Genomic DNA, 14,255 nt, shown 5'->3' with positions numbered 1-14,255 from the left:
ATTGCTTTTTTACAATTATTTTTAATTGTTAACTTTTTAATTGAAATATAGCATTCACACAGAAAAGAATGCAAGTGATAAGTATTGAACTCAATGAGTAGCCACAAAGTAAAGCACCCAACTAACCTCATTCAGGTCAAGAAATAGAACATTTTCAGCATCCCAGAAGCCCCTCCCAAGTACTGCTGTATTGCTTTTTAAAGCTCTTTAAAAGGCATATTTAGAGACACCCAACACATGCAGTTGTGAGGTCACACTACCAGAAATAGTTATCAAGACTATATGAAGTATCTTTCCTATATGAAATTTCTTTGACTATCATTTCTGGTAAGGGGCCTGCCTCTAGAAGCATCCAAAATAGCATTGTTGAGGACATTTCAGGTTAAAGGGTCTTGCCTAAACCAGAAAAATAGCATGTATCAAGCACTTACTATGTGCCAGATATACAGTACTTCACAAATATTAAATAATTTAATCTTCACACTAGCGCTATGGGATAGGTGTTCAAACTACCCTCACTTCACAAGCAAGAAAATTGAGGCAGAGACAGATTAAATAACTTTCCCAAAGCTACACAGCTTATGAACGGCAGAGACAGGACGCTAAGCTAGGCAGTCTGGGTCCAGAGTCCACAAGCTTAGTCACCGTACCATATTCCCTATCCAGTGGTTTGTCGTTCAAAATAAAGTAAATTGAGAGCAAACCCTGTAATATGAGAGACCTTGTAAGGGCATAAATATAAGGTTACTCTCTCTTTCCTGGGACATGATTTTGGAAAAACTAAACACATACAAAACATCACCCTATATTCAAGCTTACACAGTATTTGCAATGACTTCCAAATATTTATGGTCATCCCAGACCACTCCTCTAAACTGCAGACCTACCTACCCAACAGGCACCTCAAACTCAGCATCCCCAAACAGCAAACCATCATCTTTCTACCAACACCTCTGCACCTTCTCGTGCTCCTTCTGTCTAGTACAATGAATGTCACCACCATCCATCCCACTGCCCACACCAGAAACCTGGATGTCATCAATAACTCCAGCCTCTCACTCCTCTCTTTCAAAACCACACTCCCTTCTGCTTTAACTGAAATTTTCTCCTCTCGCCCCAGAAATTCCTGATTAATGAAAGGTACCCTTTGTACCTATGGCTCAGGTCCAGAATACCTTTTCTTCTCACAGCCCACTCACAATCATGAGGAGTGTTCAAAATTCTTCTAGTTCCTTCAAGACTGTTTACTCTCCCCTGTGACCAATTTCACCTCCTCCCACTTTCTCTCCCTAATTGGTCCCTTAAGCCTCTTCCCATCTCCCTGCCTAGCTTCCTTCTCACTATCCTTTTCTGGGAATTACACCTTGGGTTCAAGTGCCATTCAAATCTCTTCAGCCCAATACTCTCCCATCTCTAGCTTCAAATTTGGGAAAAAAGAGAAAGCAAGGGAAAGAGAAGGGGAAATGAAGGAGGGGGAAAGGATGGAGAGAAGTGACTGAGGAAGGTGGGGAAATTAAGATGTAAGACTGGGAGGGGGAAAGGGGAGGGCAGAGAAAGGGGGATAAGAAAAGGGGGAAGGCGGAAGGAAATGGGGAGAAGGAAGAGAAGGGGGAAGGTATAAGGAAACAGGGAGGAGGAAGAGAAGGGGGAAGGTGTAAGGAAACGGGAGGAGGAAGAGAAGAAGATGGGGTGAAAGTGGCAGGAGCAGGGGGATGGGGAGAGAGGGAGAAGAGAAGTGGCGAGAAGGCGATGAGGAGAGACGAGAAGAGAAGGGTCAGGGCGAAGGGTGTGGGAGAGCGAGGGTAGGGAAAGGAAGGAAGAGAGATGGCAACAGAGAGAAGGTGTGAGGAAAAAAGGAAGATGAGGAAATGGGGAGAAAGGCAGGGAGAGGGGATGGGAAGAGAGGGGTGAAGGGCAGAGATGAAGAGAAGGAGATGGGGGGAAGAGAAGGGCCAGAAGTGGGTAAGGAGGAAAGGACAGGGAGAAGCGGGTGGGGGGAAGGAGAGAGGAGAACAGAGAAAAAGGTTGAGAGGGAGACTCGGCGCGCGCGAGAAAAAGTCAGTGAGGGAGAAGCGGTGAGGAGAAAGGGACCAACAAGGGGGAACAGGAGATGGAAAGAAAATGGGAGAGGAGGACGAGAAGGAAGTGAGCAATAGGGAATGGGGAGACGGGGAAAGGAGAGAGGATGTAGAGAACGGGACGGCACAAGTCGGCCGGGAGCAGGCGGAGTACGGGAGGTGGGGACCGCGCGGCGCCCGGGCGGGATCCGGTGCCTAGAGCTAGGGCCGGGAAGTGGAGCGGCGGAGGGAGGGAGGGCGAGTGGGGGCGGCGGAGCGCGAGTGGGGGCGGGGGCGGGGGCTCCGCGGGCGGAGGGGCGGGGGCTCGGGTTACCGCGCGGAGGGCGGGGGAGGGGAGGGGAGGGGAGGGGGCGCGGGGCCTCGGCGGCGAATCTGGCATCCTCGGCAGGGCGGCTGTGGAGGAGGCGGCGCCCCAGCGTCGGCGGACGGACCGACCGACGGCCAAGGGCGCGGGGACCGACGGCAAGCCGCCGGGAGGGGAGCGCGGGGCCGGGAGACCGCTGCAGCGGACGATGCGTGGCCCCAGGCCCCGCGCTGGCGGGCGCTGCCCCGGGGGCTGATCGCGGCCGGACGGCGCCCCTGGACCTGGCGAGGGAGACCGCGCCGCGCGGAGGTCAGTGCCCGCGGCCCCCGGCCCGTCCGGCCGCGCCCGCCGGGCCCGCCAACCTCCCTGGGGCGGCGGTGACGGAGGCGGCGGCCGCGGCCGTGGAGCCGGGGGCTTTGTTCTGAGCCGGAGACAATAGGGGAAGGGGGGCCTGGGCCTGCGGGACGGGGTGAGCAAGAACGTGAACGTGGGGGCAGGGCCTGGGGGTCTTTGTGTGCGTGTGTCACCGAGTCGGGGTGTGTGGCGGCTTAAGAGTGTGCCGGGGCTGCGGGCAGGGTAGCACTGTGTGCTACCCCCAGTGTGAGGGCATCGTCTGAGTGTCAGTCAGTGCGGGTCACTGGGAGGTTGTGTGTTCGTGGTGTCTGTTTGGCCGTGTGTGTATGTGCATGTCACTCCCAGAGCGTGTGGGTCAGAATGAGTGTGTGTCATGGTAAGGAGGGGACCCTGTGTGTGTGTGCGTGTATGTGTCTTGCTTGTCTCTGAGAGCCATGTGTCAGAATGTGGAGGATGGGTGTGTGACAGGGACAAACTGAGACAGAGACAAAGAAACTGAGGGAGGAAGATGTAAAGAGAAGCCAAGGAGAGATAGGAGAAGCCCAAAGTGGACGCTGGTCACCCAGACAGGTCTTCTGAGAGTAGCTGGTGCTGGAGCAAGTGGGGGGGTTCGTGACCAATATGCCTGAATGAGAATTCTGTGCAGGGGACAGAGAGAGGTCACTGCAGGCCTGGGTCCCACGTGGAAGGGATGGGGAGAGGGAGGTCTAGAAGCACAATGAACTCAGTGTGGCGTGGGCTGGGCTGGGAGCCACCGGGTCATAGGCCAGAAAAATATTGTCGCTTATGTCAACTCCTCGAATACCCACAGGGGACACAGTCAGAGCCCTATCAACTCACAGGGGACACAGTCCCAGGCAGCACAGGTTCACAGGCAATACCCTCACAGCTATCACATACCCCCAGGAAACACGGTCAGAGCTAATGCACAGTAGACTCTCCTGGGCTAATACACACCTACAGAAGATGTTCTCATGACGACACACAACCACAGAAGAAATGCTGCGGCCAACACATGTCCACAGGATCATTGTCACGGTCAACATATGTCATGGGAAACACTGTTACTGCCAACATCTCTCCAGAAACATTGTCACTAGCAACACACACACTCAGGAGATACTGAATCAGCTGAGACATACACACAGACTCATTGTCACAGCCAGCACCTCTCAGGAGACACCCAAAAATACACATCCACTGGAAACACTGTCACAGCCAGCACATCATATGGGTTACACTTAGAGCTACCTGTACTTAGCAGGTGTACCAGACTTCTTGATATTAACAGAAGGCAGTGTTGGAGTCACCCTTACCACACACTTACCCACTTAGCCCATAAGTCATGGGGGGATACCCCACAGTCACGGGGTGACACACACACCACAGGGAGAGCTTTCACACTTGATTTAAAAAAAACAAAAACATTTAATTTACAATGTTCACCCCATTCCTCCTCATCTGTAGACCTCCCAGGCTCAACTTCTTGTTTCCTGAAAAGTTTTGAACCTGGCTGAGTGTTCCTCTTGCCACATGCCCTGCTGTGCTTCTGTGTCTCTTGAACACCCCAGCCTCAGAGTTTCTTGCCCTCCTTAGCTCCTGTCACCTTCCCTATCCCCCGCCTCAGCACTACTCTGTAGAGCTTCTCCATCTCTAAAATTCTAAACTCTTGCATTCCACCCTGCCCACAGCCTCCTTCCAGCCCTCAGATGCCTTCATAATGACCTCTTGCCCTTGGCCGCTCACTTTCTCCTATCCTGCCTTTTCCTGGCTTTGTACTCTCCTTCCAGTTTATATGCCAAGGATCATCCCTTCAACCACTCCTTGGCCACTCCTCGCTCCACTGTCCTGAGCCTATCCATCCCACAAAGTCTCAACACTAGCTGGATTGATTTCTCACTCACACCAAGTGATGCTTCTATAAATTCATGCTTCTATAAATTCCACCTTCAACTGGCCCTCCATAAATAAATAAACAGATGAATTTTTTTCTATTTTTCTTCACACCCTTTACCCCATACGCATTGCTTTCAAAAGATTAATTAATCAATCTGTTGGTTCATTCATTCAGCAAACACATACTAAACACCTACTCTGTGCCAAGCACGGTGGTAAGTGCTGTTATTTCAAAGATGAACGAAATAGACATGGCCTTTGCCCTCGTGGAGTTTACGGCTATGGGGTGTGTGGTGTAAGTTGTCAGCACATAGCAGGGAAACCTAAGCCAGTGTAAGGAGGTCAGAAGAGGCTTTCTGGGGGAAGTGACATTTATGCTTCAACTTAATGGAAAAATAGAGTCAACAAAGCAAAGGAGAGGTGGAGTTGAGGTGGATGGGTGGAGAATATTCCAAGCTTAGTGAGCAGCATGAGAAAACCCAGGTGCAAGAAAGCATTATGTGTCGGAGGACTAACAGTGAGCCTTGAGTCTATGGCATGAGGTGAGGATTGATGAGAAAATCTGCAGGAGAGGTAGTTGGAGGATTAGGTCATGCAGGGTCTTGTATTAAGAGATTTATTTAACCCAAGAATAATGGAGAGTCATACTGGAAACTGTGGAGTGATGCCATCAGATATATTTTACAGATATCACTGAGAGCAGTGTGGATGGAGGAGCCTGAAGGGAAGAGGAACAGTTGGCATTTTCAAGAACCCAGGAGGGGATGATGTCTTCTGAATTAGGGTAGCAGCAATAAAGGGGGGAAAGTAGCTGGTGTTCAGAGCTCTTTAAGCAGTGGAGTCTGCAGGACCCAGTGACAGAATGGATGTGGGGGTCGAAGGAGAGGGAGAAATTAAGAGCAGACCACCTGGTCTCCTAACTTACTGAGGAAATTGAGGTCATCCGGTATGAATTCCCTCAGCTTTCTGCCTCCTCGCTCAAATTTTATCTGCATCCTCTTCCATCTTTTCTCCTTCCTTCCTGTAAGAATGAAGAGGCATCTCTTCTCTACAAGAATCTTCCACCTGTGCTGTCTCCTCCACAGGGACCTCCCTCCACTGATTATTCCCTGTCTTTCCCATGTCTCCAGCTTCTCCCTCAGCTTCCATTCCTCCCGGGAGCACACAAAGATCCTCCAGGCTTTCCTGTTTTTCCTTAACCCGGTAATCTCCGGCTTGCTAAAACATATTCTCACTTCGCTTCACTGCCACATTTTGTGAGTCTTCTGTACATAGCTGTTTGCACTTCCTCGCTTCTCATTTACTCCTGTCTCTTCAATGTAGCTGCTCTCCCTAAGAGAAAGTCAACTCTTAACTGCCAAATCTGGGGGCTCTCTTCAGTCCTTAACTGCTCGACCTCTTGCCATTGTTGATCATACTTTTCCTTTTGTATCATTTTCCTCTTTTGGCTTCTGAGCTGCCATCTTGTTCTACCATCACTTCATGGCCTTGTGCCAGCCACACTGCTGGGTGATGAGAATACATTGGATAGAAGACACTGGTCCTACCCTCAAGGGGTTTACACTTCAGTGAATGGTTACAACATGGTGGGATTCTTGCACTTCTTTCTGAGTGCCTCCTTCTTAGTCTGCTTTGAGGCTCCTTTCGTGGCCCCTAAATATTACTGTTCCATAGGCTTCTGGCTTGGAACTTCTTCTCATCTCGCTATATACACCTTTCTGAGTGATGCAGCTCATCCATTTCCAGTATTTTAATTATCATCTAGAAGCTGATGACTCCCTAATATCTGCCTCTCTTCCAGACCTCTCTCCAGACCTATACACCAGCTTCCTATTCAACCTTTACTTGTATAGCTCACAGGCTCCTTTACCATTTCAAACCTGAACTCATGATCCCTGCCTCACCCAAACTACCATCCATCCAGCTGGCAAAATATAAACCCAGAACTTAACTGTAACCCTTCCCTTCTCTTCATGTCCCATAAACCAGAAAGCTATTTGGAATCTATTGATTCTAATTCCTCGCTCTTTCTGATATCCCATCCCCTTTTCTCCATCCTTCTGCTGTCGCCTTCACCTCACCATCTTTTACACGAATTACTACAAGAATCTCCTAGTCCTACCTTTCCCTCTTCCAATGCATTCTTCTCATTGCAACCGAAAGTATCTTCCTAATGTACAAGTGTCGCCATGACACTGCCTGCTCAACATTCTTCAGTATCTTCCCACTGTCCTCAGATGAAATCCCTACTAGTTATTGAGGTCTTTGAGGCCTCTTATGATTTGACTCCCCCGAGCCTCTGAGCCTTTTCACTTGTCCCATTCATGTTGAATTCCTTGTGGTTCCCCAAAGACACTGTGCTCCGCCATCCTTCTGCCCCTTTGTACACAGTGGTGCTGTGGCTGAAAGGTGTTCACTCCCACTCCTGGCTAACACCTTTGTGTCCTTCAGAGCGAGTCTCAAACCCTGCCTCTCCTGAATCCACCAGGCAGCTTTGAACTCCTCTTGCCCAAAGCTCTTCCCTGTCCTACCTCCCCAATCAGGCTGGGATCTCCTTGATAGCAAGTTGTATATTATTCATGTCTCTTATCTCATTCACTCTTCAGAAGACTGACTCCTGGTCTCAGCTACTGAGAAATTCTCACTTACCTCACTGGAGACATTTCTATTCCCTCCCTCCTCAACAACATATCCTTCCTTACCCCATGCTCTCTCTCTCTTCCTCTCTCCCTTTTATCTGGGCTTCTCTTTTCTTGAATCTCCTCCTCTCCTCTGTGCTTTATTTCTCTTTCAGTTAGAAAATTTTGCTAACTGGATTTGCTAGTATTGCTAATATTAAATATAAATTTACTAACATTCAATTAGCAAATATTCAAAGAACACCAGTTGTTTGCAGATCCAAATCCTGTGGTCCCAAGTGCCTATTTGGGTTCTTGGAGAGAATGAAAGATAAAGCCATGACCTGCCATCAGGCCACAAGGCATCGTCTACTCCACTCCACCGTGTCCTCCAGGTCCCTTCGCCAAATGTGCCCTACGCTGCTCCTTCCTCTAGTGCTCCCCTCACACCCATCCATTCTAGGTCCTCCAACTCTTTGCACCCCTGACTCCTGCTCCTACCCATATTAAGCTCCCTGATTTTTGTGTCTTTCTGCTCTTTCTTCCTTGCCTGTCAGGGGTAGCAGAAGCAAGACTGCATTCTCTTTCCCTCTCAGATGCCCTGATACCTAAAAGCAAAAGTCCCTGCCATCGGTTCATACTGTTTGATCCTGTCATCTTCCCAGCCTCTCACTGCCTGCTCTTTTCTTCAGTTCTTGCATCCGTGTTCCCCAGGAGTCCCTCTAAAACCAGGGCATTTTCAACCACTGACATTTGGGAGGGGCTGCTCAGAACCCTGCATCTACTGGTGAGAGGATGCTTTCTCCAGGCTGTCCTTCTGGAACTCCCAAGCCTGAGTCAGGATGCCTCTGTCTGTTACCTTAGCATACTAGAATATCCTTGTTTATGTTTCTTTCTTTGAGCTTCTTTATCTCTTACAGCCTAGAACTCACCACCCATATATCTGGTGAAGGAGGAAAAAGGGAAGGAGGAATGGAAAGAGAGAAGGGAAGGGTGGCAACATGTACGACCTGACAGCAACACTATTTACTACCTGTGTGACTTTAACTTCTCTGAGCTTCTTTTTTCTCAGGTGAGAATGGGGGTGACTGTATTTCCTGAAGAGAGTTGTTTTAACTATTAACTTAGTTAATTCTACTTCTCTCATCTCAGTTCCTTGACTGTGCTCTATTGTCCCTCCAGCTCCTTGCTTCCCCAAACTTGTTCTCCCATCTCAGTATCTCTGATTGCTATGTCTCCAACTTTCCTCTAACTCCAACCTCATTGGCCTCCTCTGCAGTCCAGACCCCTATTGTCAGGGTCACACTTTAGGACCAGGCCCTTGCTACCTGTCAACACCCCCACCTCCAGCTCCCAGCTCCATCACCCTGCCCTACCTGTACCTGTCCAGGTCTTCCTACCTGGGAACACCCTGAAGGCAGGGACTTGATCTGTCCAGGTCACTGTTATATCTCTGCTCTTTAGTACAGTGTTTGACACATGGCAGTCTTAGATAGATATTTGTTAAATAAATCAATCAATGTACCATTTCACATGCATGCCCGGATCCTCATCTCCTCTTCCTATTTTTCGTTTGTCTCCTGGTAACCATGGTGCCCCTCCAAGCATCCTCCACATCCTTTCCTCTCTCTCACCACCTGATCTCATGCCCTTTTTACTTTGCCTGAACTGGTGATTGTCTCATCACTGATCTCCTCCTTCTCCTACCCAACCTGTGCACATTGCCAGATTTATTCTCCTAAAGCAGTACTTTGACCATTCTCTTCCCCTGTTTTGTTGCCTGGCCAATTATATGACCCTTTATCTGGACATTATTCCACCAGAGAAGCAGTGTGGTGAAACAGAAAACACTAACTTTGCAGTCAGGCAGAATTGCATTCCAGACTTCTCTCTTCTGCTCACTCTGAGTCCTAGTTTCCTCAGATGTGAAAGAACACATATCCCAGGGTTATTGTGTGTCTCACACACAACTAACATTTATTGAGGCTATGTTCTGTGCCGGATACTGTGCTAAGTTTTATACGAGCATTATTTCATTTAACCCTCATATCAACCATATAAGGTGGGTATGTTAATTCTCATATTACAGAAAATGAAACTAAGGCTTAGAGACATTAACTAATTTGTCCAGGGCCACATTGTAACCCTGCAGAGTCAGGATTTGAACTCAAGTCTGTCTGAAAGCAGAGCTCGTTTTTTATCACTCCTAGTAGCTAAGGGGTTATTATTATCATCCTTGTTTTATAAATGAGGAAATGGAAGCACTGAAAAATGAAGTTGCTTGCCCATAGCTAATAAATATGGATCAAAGAATCAAATTGACGTGGTTTGACTCCAGAATCGGTGTCTTAACCCTATGCTGCCCTACCTCACTTAAATATACTCTTCTAAGAGAGCCATAAACATGTATTTATGATTGAAACTGCTATGTCCTAGACTCTCTTCTCACTCTCACATCCTCTCTGATACATCTCTCGTCCATGGCTTCAGTTACCCTTTATTTGTCCAAATCCATATCTCCAGCCAAGACCTCACTTTTAAGCTCCAAATCTGCAAATTCAACTGCTTCCAGGATTTGTCCACATGGGGATCCCAACACACACCCCAAAACTGCCTTTCCATATCGTACTGCAGGAAGTGCTGCCACTTTAGGCATCAGGCCAGAACCCACAGGGCAGGGGGCAGTATGGAGTATAGAGTCCTCTCACTACCTCGCCCTTCCTGTAAATCAGTGAGCAAGTCTGGTCAGCGTCACCTCCTCATGTCTCTCATGTCTGTTTGTGTCCTCTCAGCCCCACTAACCTGACCATTACAGGAGCTTCACACCTGGTTTCCCTCCTCGCATGGGTTTTCTCCCTTCTCCAGGCCTCCAGTGACCTACTCGGGTTCTCTCCCCTCAGCTTTTCTGTGGTTTCTTCCTCTCCATCTTCCCTTTTTTATGGCATGCCTAGTTCAGAGCACATTGAGGCCATGATACATCAAGAAAGTTGTTTCACTCTCAGCCTCAGTTTTCTCAATTAAAAATGGGAGCCATGATACCATCCTCCCAGGGTTGGTATGATGATTAAGTGAGGTACTGTATGAATTGCATGGCACAGGGCCTGACACACCATAAGAGCTCAGAAAATTGACTTTCCCTCTGCCTCCCCTGTTCATGTGTGTCCCTAGCCTCTCCCTGGGATGCCTCCTAGGAAGGGATAGAGTCAGTCCCTGGGCACTGCCCTGCCACTGTCCTGGTTGTCCCAGGGACATCCAGGGAAGTTAGTTGTCAGCCTGTTCCACCTTCTTTCGCCCTTCCCTCTCCCTCTCCCCTTCCTCCAGCTCAAGCCTCCACCTCTCTCCACCCCACTCCACTCTCAGGGTCTGGCTGTTCCTGTCTCTCTGACTTACCCTCCATTCAGTATCAGCTCACTCACTGTCTTCTGCCTTACACATTCACTCTCCTTCAGTCTGGCTCCCTGATACCCCCACCAAACTCTGGCCTCTTCCTCTCTCCTTTATGCTGAGCCTTGTGTCCCCATCTCCCTTCCTTCACTGAGGCTATTCCTACTCCCATCTGCCTTTTGCAGCCCCCCTCCTCACCCCTGTTGTCTTTCTGGTCCCTGCCCCTCCTTGGCCCTGGGACAGGAAGTTAAGGGAGGAGACCTGGGCGGTGTCAGCTCCCCCAGCCTGCTTCCTCTTCTGTACCTCGAGCCACTCCACTGCTTCCTCCTGGTGCACCCTTTCCCTTGTGGTCCCCCCTGCTCCCCTCCCCACCAGCCCACTTTTCTTTACTCTCCCATGTTCCCCATTTGCTCTCAGGTTCTGTATCTGTACAGGCGGGTGGGGGGTGGGTAGGCTTGGTTAGTTTGGGAGGGGGGATTGACATCACATTTCAGGCCCAATGAACAGTCTTGCCCCTCCCCCTCCTAATGAGAACCAGCTGTAGCTCCAGAGGCCCATATGTGGGGATAGAGGGGGAGAGCAGGATGGAGTCAGAGGACAGTAACAGGACTAGCGACAGAGTAGAAGCATGTAACTAAGCAGAACAGAGTGGGAAGAAGAGAAGTGGCTGATGTGGGCTAAGAAGGGGGACAAATCTGGGCAGAAAGCAGGAAAGGTTGGGGAAAGAGACCAAATGGACCCAGGGCAGACCAGATCCTGAGGATAGGGGCCTGGGGGGAGGGGACAGACCTGGAGAGGAAAAGAGACAGGAACAGGGAGGAGGGGCAACTCTTAAGGAAGAGGCAGTGAGAAATACTGGATAGATGGGGGGAGATGGTGCTGAGAAGAGAGTTAGTTAGAGGATGAGACAGTCTCTGGAGAGAGTCTGGAGTTTGAGTTTGGAACTGGAAGCCCTGGAGCAGGAAGTGATGAGGCACAGTCCAGACAGAGGCCCCAGGGACCTAGAGGTCACAGCTGCAGCCGCAGAGCTGACCAAGAGTGCCCCGGCAGCATGTGTGAGAGCATGCCTGGGTGTGTGTGGGTCTGTGAGTGTGCACGCACGTGCCTGTCTAGGTCTGTGCATATGTGAAAGCGGGCCTGTCTGTGTGCATGGTGTGTGTGTGTGTGTGTGTGTGTGCGCACGCGCATAGATATACCTTTGTGTGTATGGGGGGTGGAGGTTGGAAGGGGTGGTGGTGAATATGTGTCTTTCTGTGTTTTACAAAAACATGCCGGGGTATGTCTGTATGTGTGTGGGGGGTGGTTGGGGTATCAGTTCTATGTAAATGAATATGCCCATGTGCATCTGCTTAAAAACATGCTTTTCACATGTATATGTGTGGAAGGGTATCTGTGTATGTGTGCCTGACTGTGTATGTTAAAACAAGCCTCCCTGTGTGTGAGTAGTGTGTTGAGTGTACTATCTGCATGTGAGTCTAAATGCATGAGAATGCATATGAGTCTGTGGGTATGTGTATGTCAATGTCTCTGGCAGTGTGAAGGATGTGTCTGGCTGCATGAAGTCCTTTGTTCGTCCGTTGTGACAATGTATAGGGGAGTGTGCATTGGACAGAAACAGGGTGAATAGTGAGTAAGGCATGTGGTCTTCAGAGGTTGGAAGAAGGGATCTGCTTTCATAATACATCCACCCAGGCCTAAGGGGTCGCTTCTTCAAGACTGACCATTCATCTGAGCTTGTTATATCCTGTCAATATTGATGGCATACTGTGTGCCATGCTCCATGCTAATATAAAGGTGAATAAGTTACAGGTCCTAGCCCTCAGACAGTTACTTGACTGGGAGGCTGTACTGATAACTGTAATATAGAGTGTGATAAGAGCATCGACCTCATTGTCCATTACCTTCTCTCCCTCCCAAACCACAATTGCTCCCCATCCCCTGACTGATTAAATAAATAGGATCAGCTCTTGACCCTTGACTCCTAACCCACTCCCTGAACCCAGAACCTGATAGGGCCCCTTGTACTATCCCTGTACACTCAGGTTTCCCCTCTGAGCCAGATCTCTTTACCCTGAGCTCCCTGTTCCACATTCCTCTGACTTATTATTCCATATAGCAGGTCAATGAGCTTCTTAGACTTGAGTCCCAGGGGAAGAGGTCTTTGTGCAGAATTAAAACCTCAGAACTCTGAAGCTGGGATGCAGAGCTGCAAAGGGGGCCTATTAAAGGATGATGAACTTTTGAGTGAGCAAATGCCCAGCTTTGGAATTTTCATTTATGAAGACTTTAATTCTCACAAAACCCCATAGGGTAGGTAAGCCATTTTAAAGATTAGAAAAATAACACCCAGACCAGGACTTAAACCCAACTCAAACTCCAAAGCCCCAGCTCTTTTTATTTACAGATTGGAGAGATGGAGTTGGAGGAGTAAGAGAATGACCCTCCTTCCTTAGGAGCATAGTAAGTTCTAGAGCAGAGATAAATCCATAAAGACACCAAGGACACATCTATCACCACAGGACTGCCCATGGTGCCTCAGGGACATGGGTTCATCTGTTTGTGCATGTTGTTTGAGTTGGCACATCTGTGGGCATCACTTTCTGAGTGTGTTAGTATGTCAGTATGTTAATATGAAATTATGAAGCTCTGTGATTCCTGTACTCATTCAGCATTACATGCTCATACTACACTTCTAGTAAATTCTGGGCAATTAGAGTCTAATTAAGACCCATCACTGCCTTCAAGGAGCCTCTAATCCAGTGCAGAGGGAAGACATGTAAACAAATCAGGGCTGCTGTGCAGTTTGTTGCCAGTGTATATTAGAAGCAATGAGACCCAGTGGAGGGTGTGACAGGACATTGTAATTGGAGCTTGAAATTTGAATAGGAGATGGTCATGTGGAAAAGGTGTTTTAGAGGACATTTCAGGATTAGGGGATATCACGTGCAAAGAAAGTAGTGAAAGGACACAGTAATGAATTCAGTTTGCTGGAATGGATGATATAGTGGGGGAAAGCAAAGGTGGAGTATGCTGTAGAGGTTGGCGGGAAGACCAGATAAGGAAAACACGTTAAGGAGATTGAACTTTAGGTTCTATATCTAGCGACCATAAACTCCTTGAAATTGCAGGCACAAGTTTGTATGTGTATCTGTATTTCTTCTATAGAGGGGAGGCAATTTTTATCAGAGTCTCAAAAAAAAGTAAGAAAGGACTGCTGGTCAGTAATGGGTAGTCATGGAAACCTTTAATCAGGGGTGGTTTGGTGGGAGTTGTGTGGAATCTCTGGCTCAACTGGAGATAGATCAGAGGTGAGAATCGAAAAAGTGGAAATGCTTGGATTGGGATAGTTGCCCAGTGAGAACAGAGCGACAGGGGCAGACCAGAGGCATGTTTAGGATGAAATGGTCAGAGGCAGGGAGAGATAACGGCATAGTGAGGTGTGAAATTTAGTTTGTCCTCCAAAGCAGCTAGTAAATAGCCAGGAACTGTACAGAACAACTGCTGAGGGAACATTAGTGACCAGAAACAAAGTGTATACCAGTCTGGAATGGGTGGTATGACTGAGACTCCCCCCCAGAACTGTCATTTTCCCCACAGTGAAGGCTGCCCTCCTCCCATAGG

At 48.7% G+C, this 14,255-nt stretch overlaps 1 protein-coding gene across 1 annotated transcript in view; it reads left to right on the top strand.

Moving 5' to 3' along the window:
- The first annotated feature begins 2,639 nt into the window (after positions 1-2,639).
- DCHS1 (dachsous cadherin-related 1) overlaps positions 2,640-14,255 on the top strand; it is a 47,442-nt gene continuing 35,826 nt past the window's right edge. The window contains exon 1 of the mRNA XM_077113840.1: positions 2,640-2,691. The gene's annotated coding sequence lies outside the window, so the exon portion shown is untranslated. The remainder of the gene's footprint in view (positions 2,692-14,255) is intronic.

This window comes from Tamandua tetradactyla, chromosome 8, assembly GCF_023851605.1.
Source record: "Tamandua tetradactyla isolate mTamTet1 chromosome 8, mTamTet1.pri, whole genome shotgun sequence".
In the NCBI taxonomy this organism is placed as follows: domain Eukaryota; kingdom Metazoa; phylum Chordata; class Mammalia; order Pilosa; family Myrmecophagidae; genus Tamandua; species Tamandua tetradactyla.
Note: the sequence above shows the minus strand (reverse complement) of the source record. Positions and strands in the feature narration are given on the sequence as shown.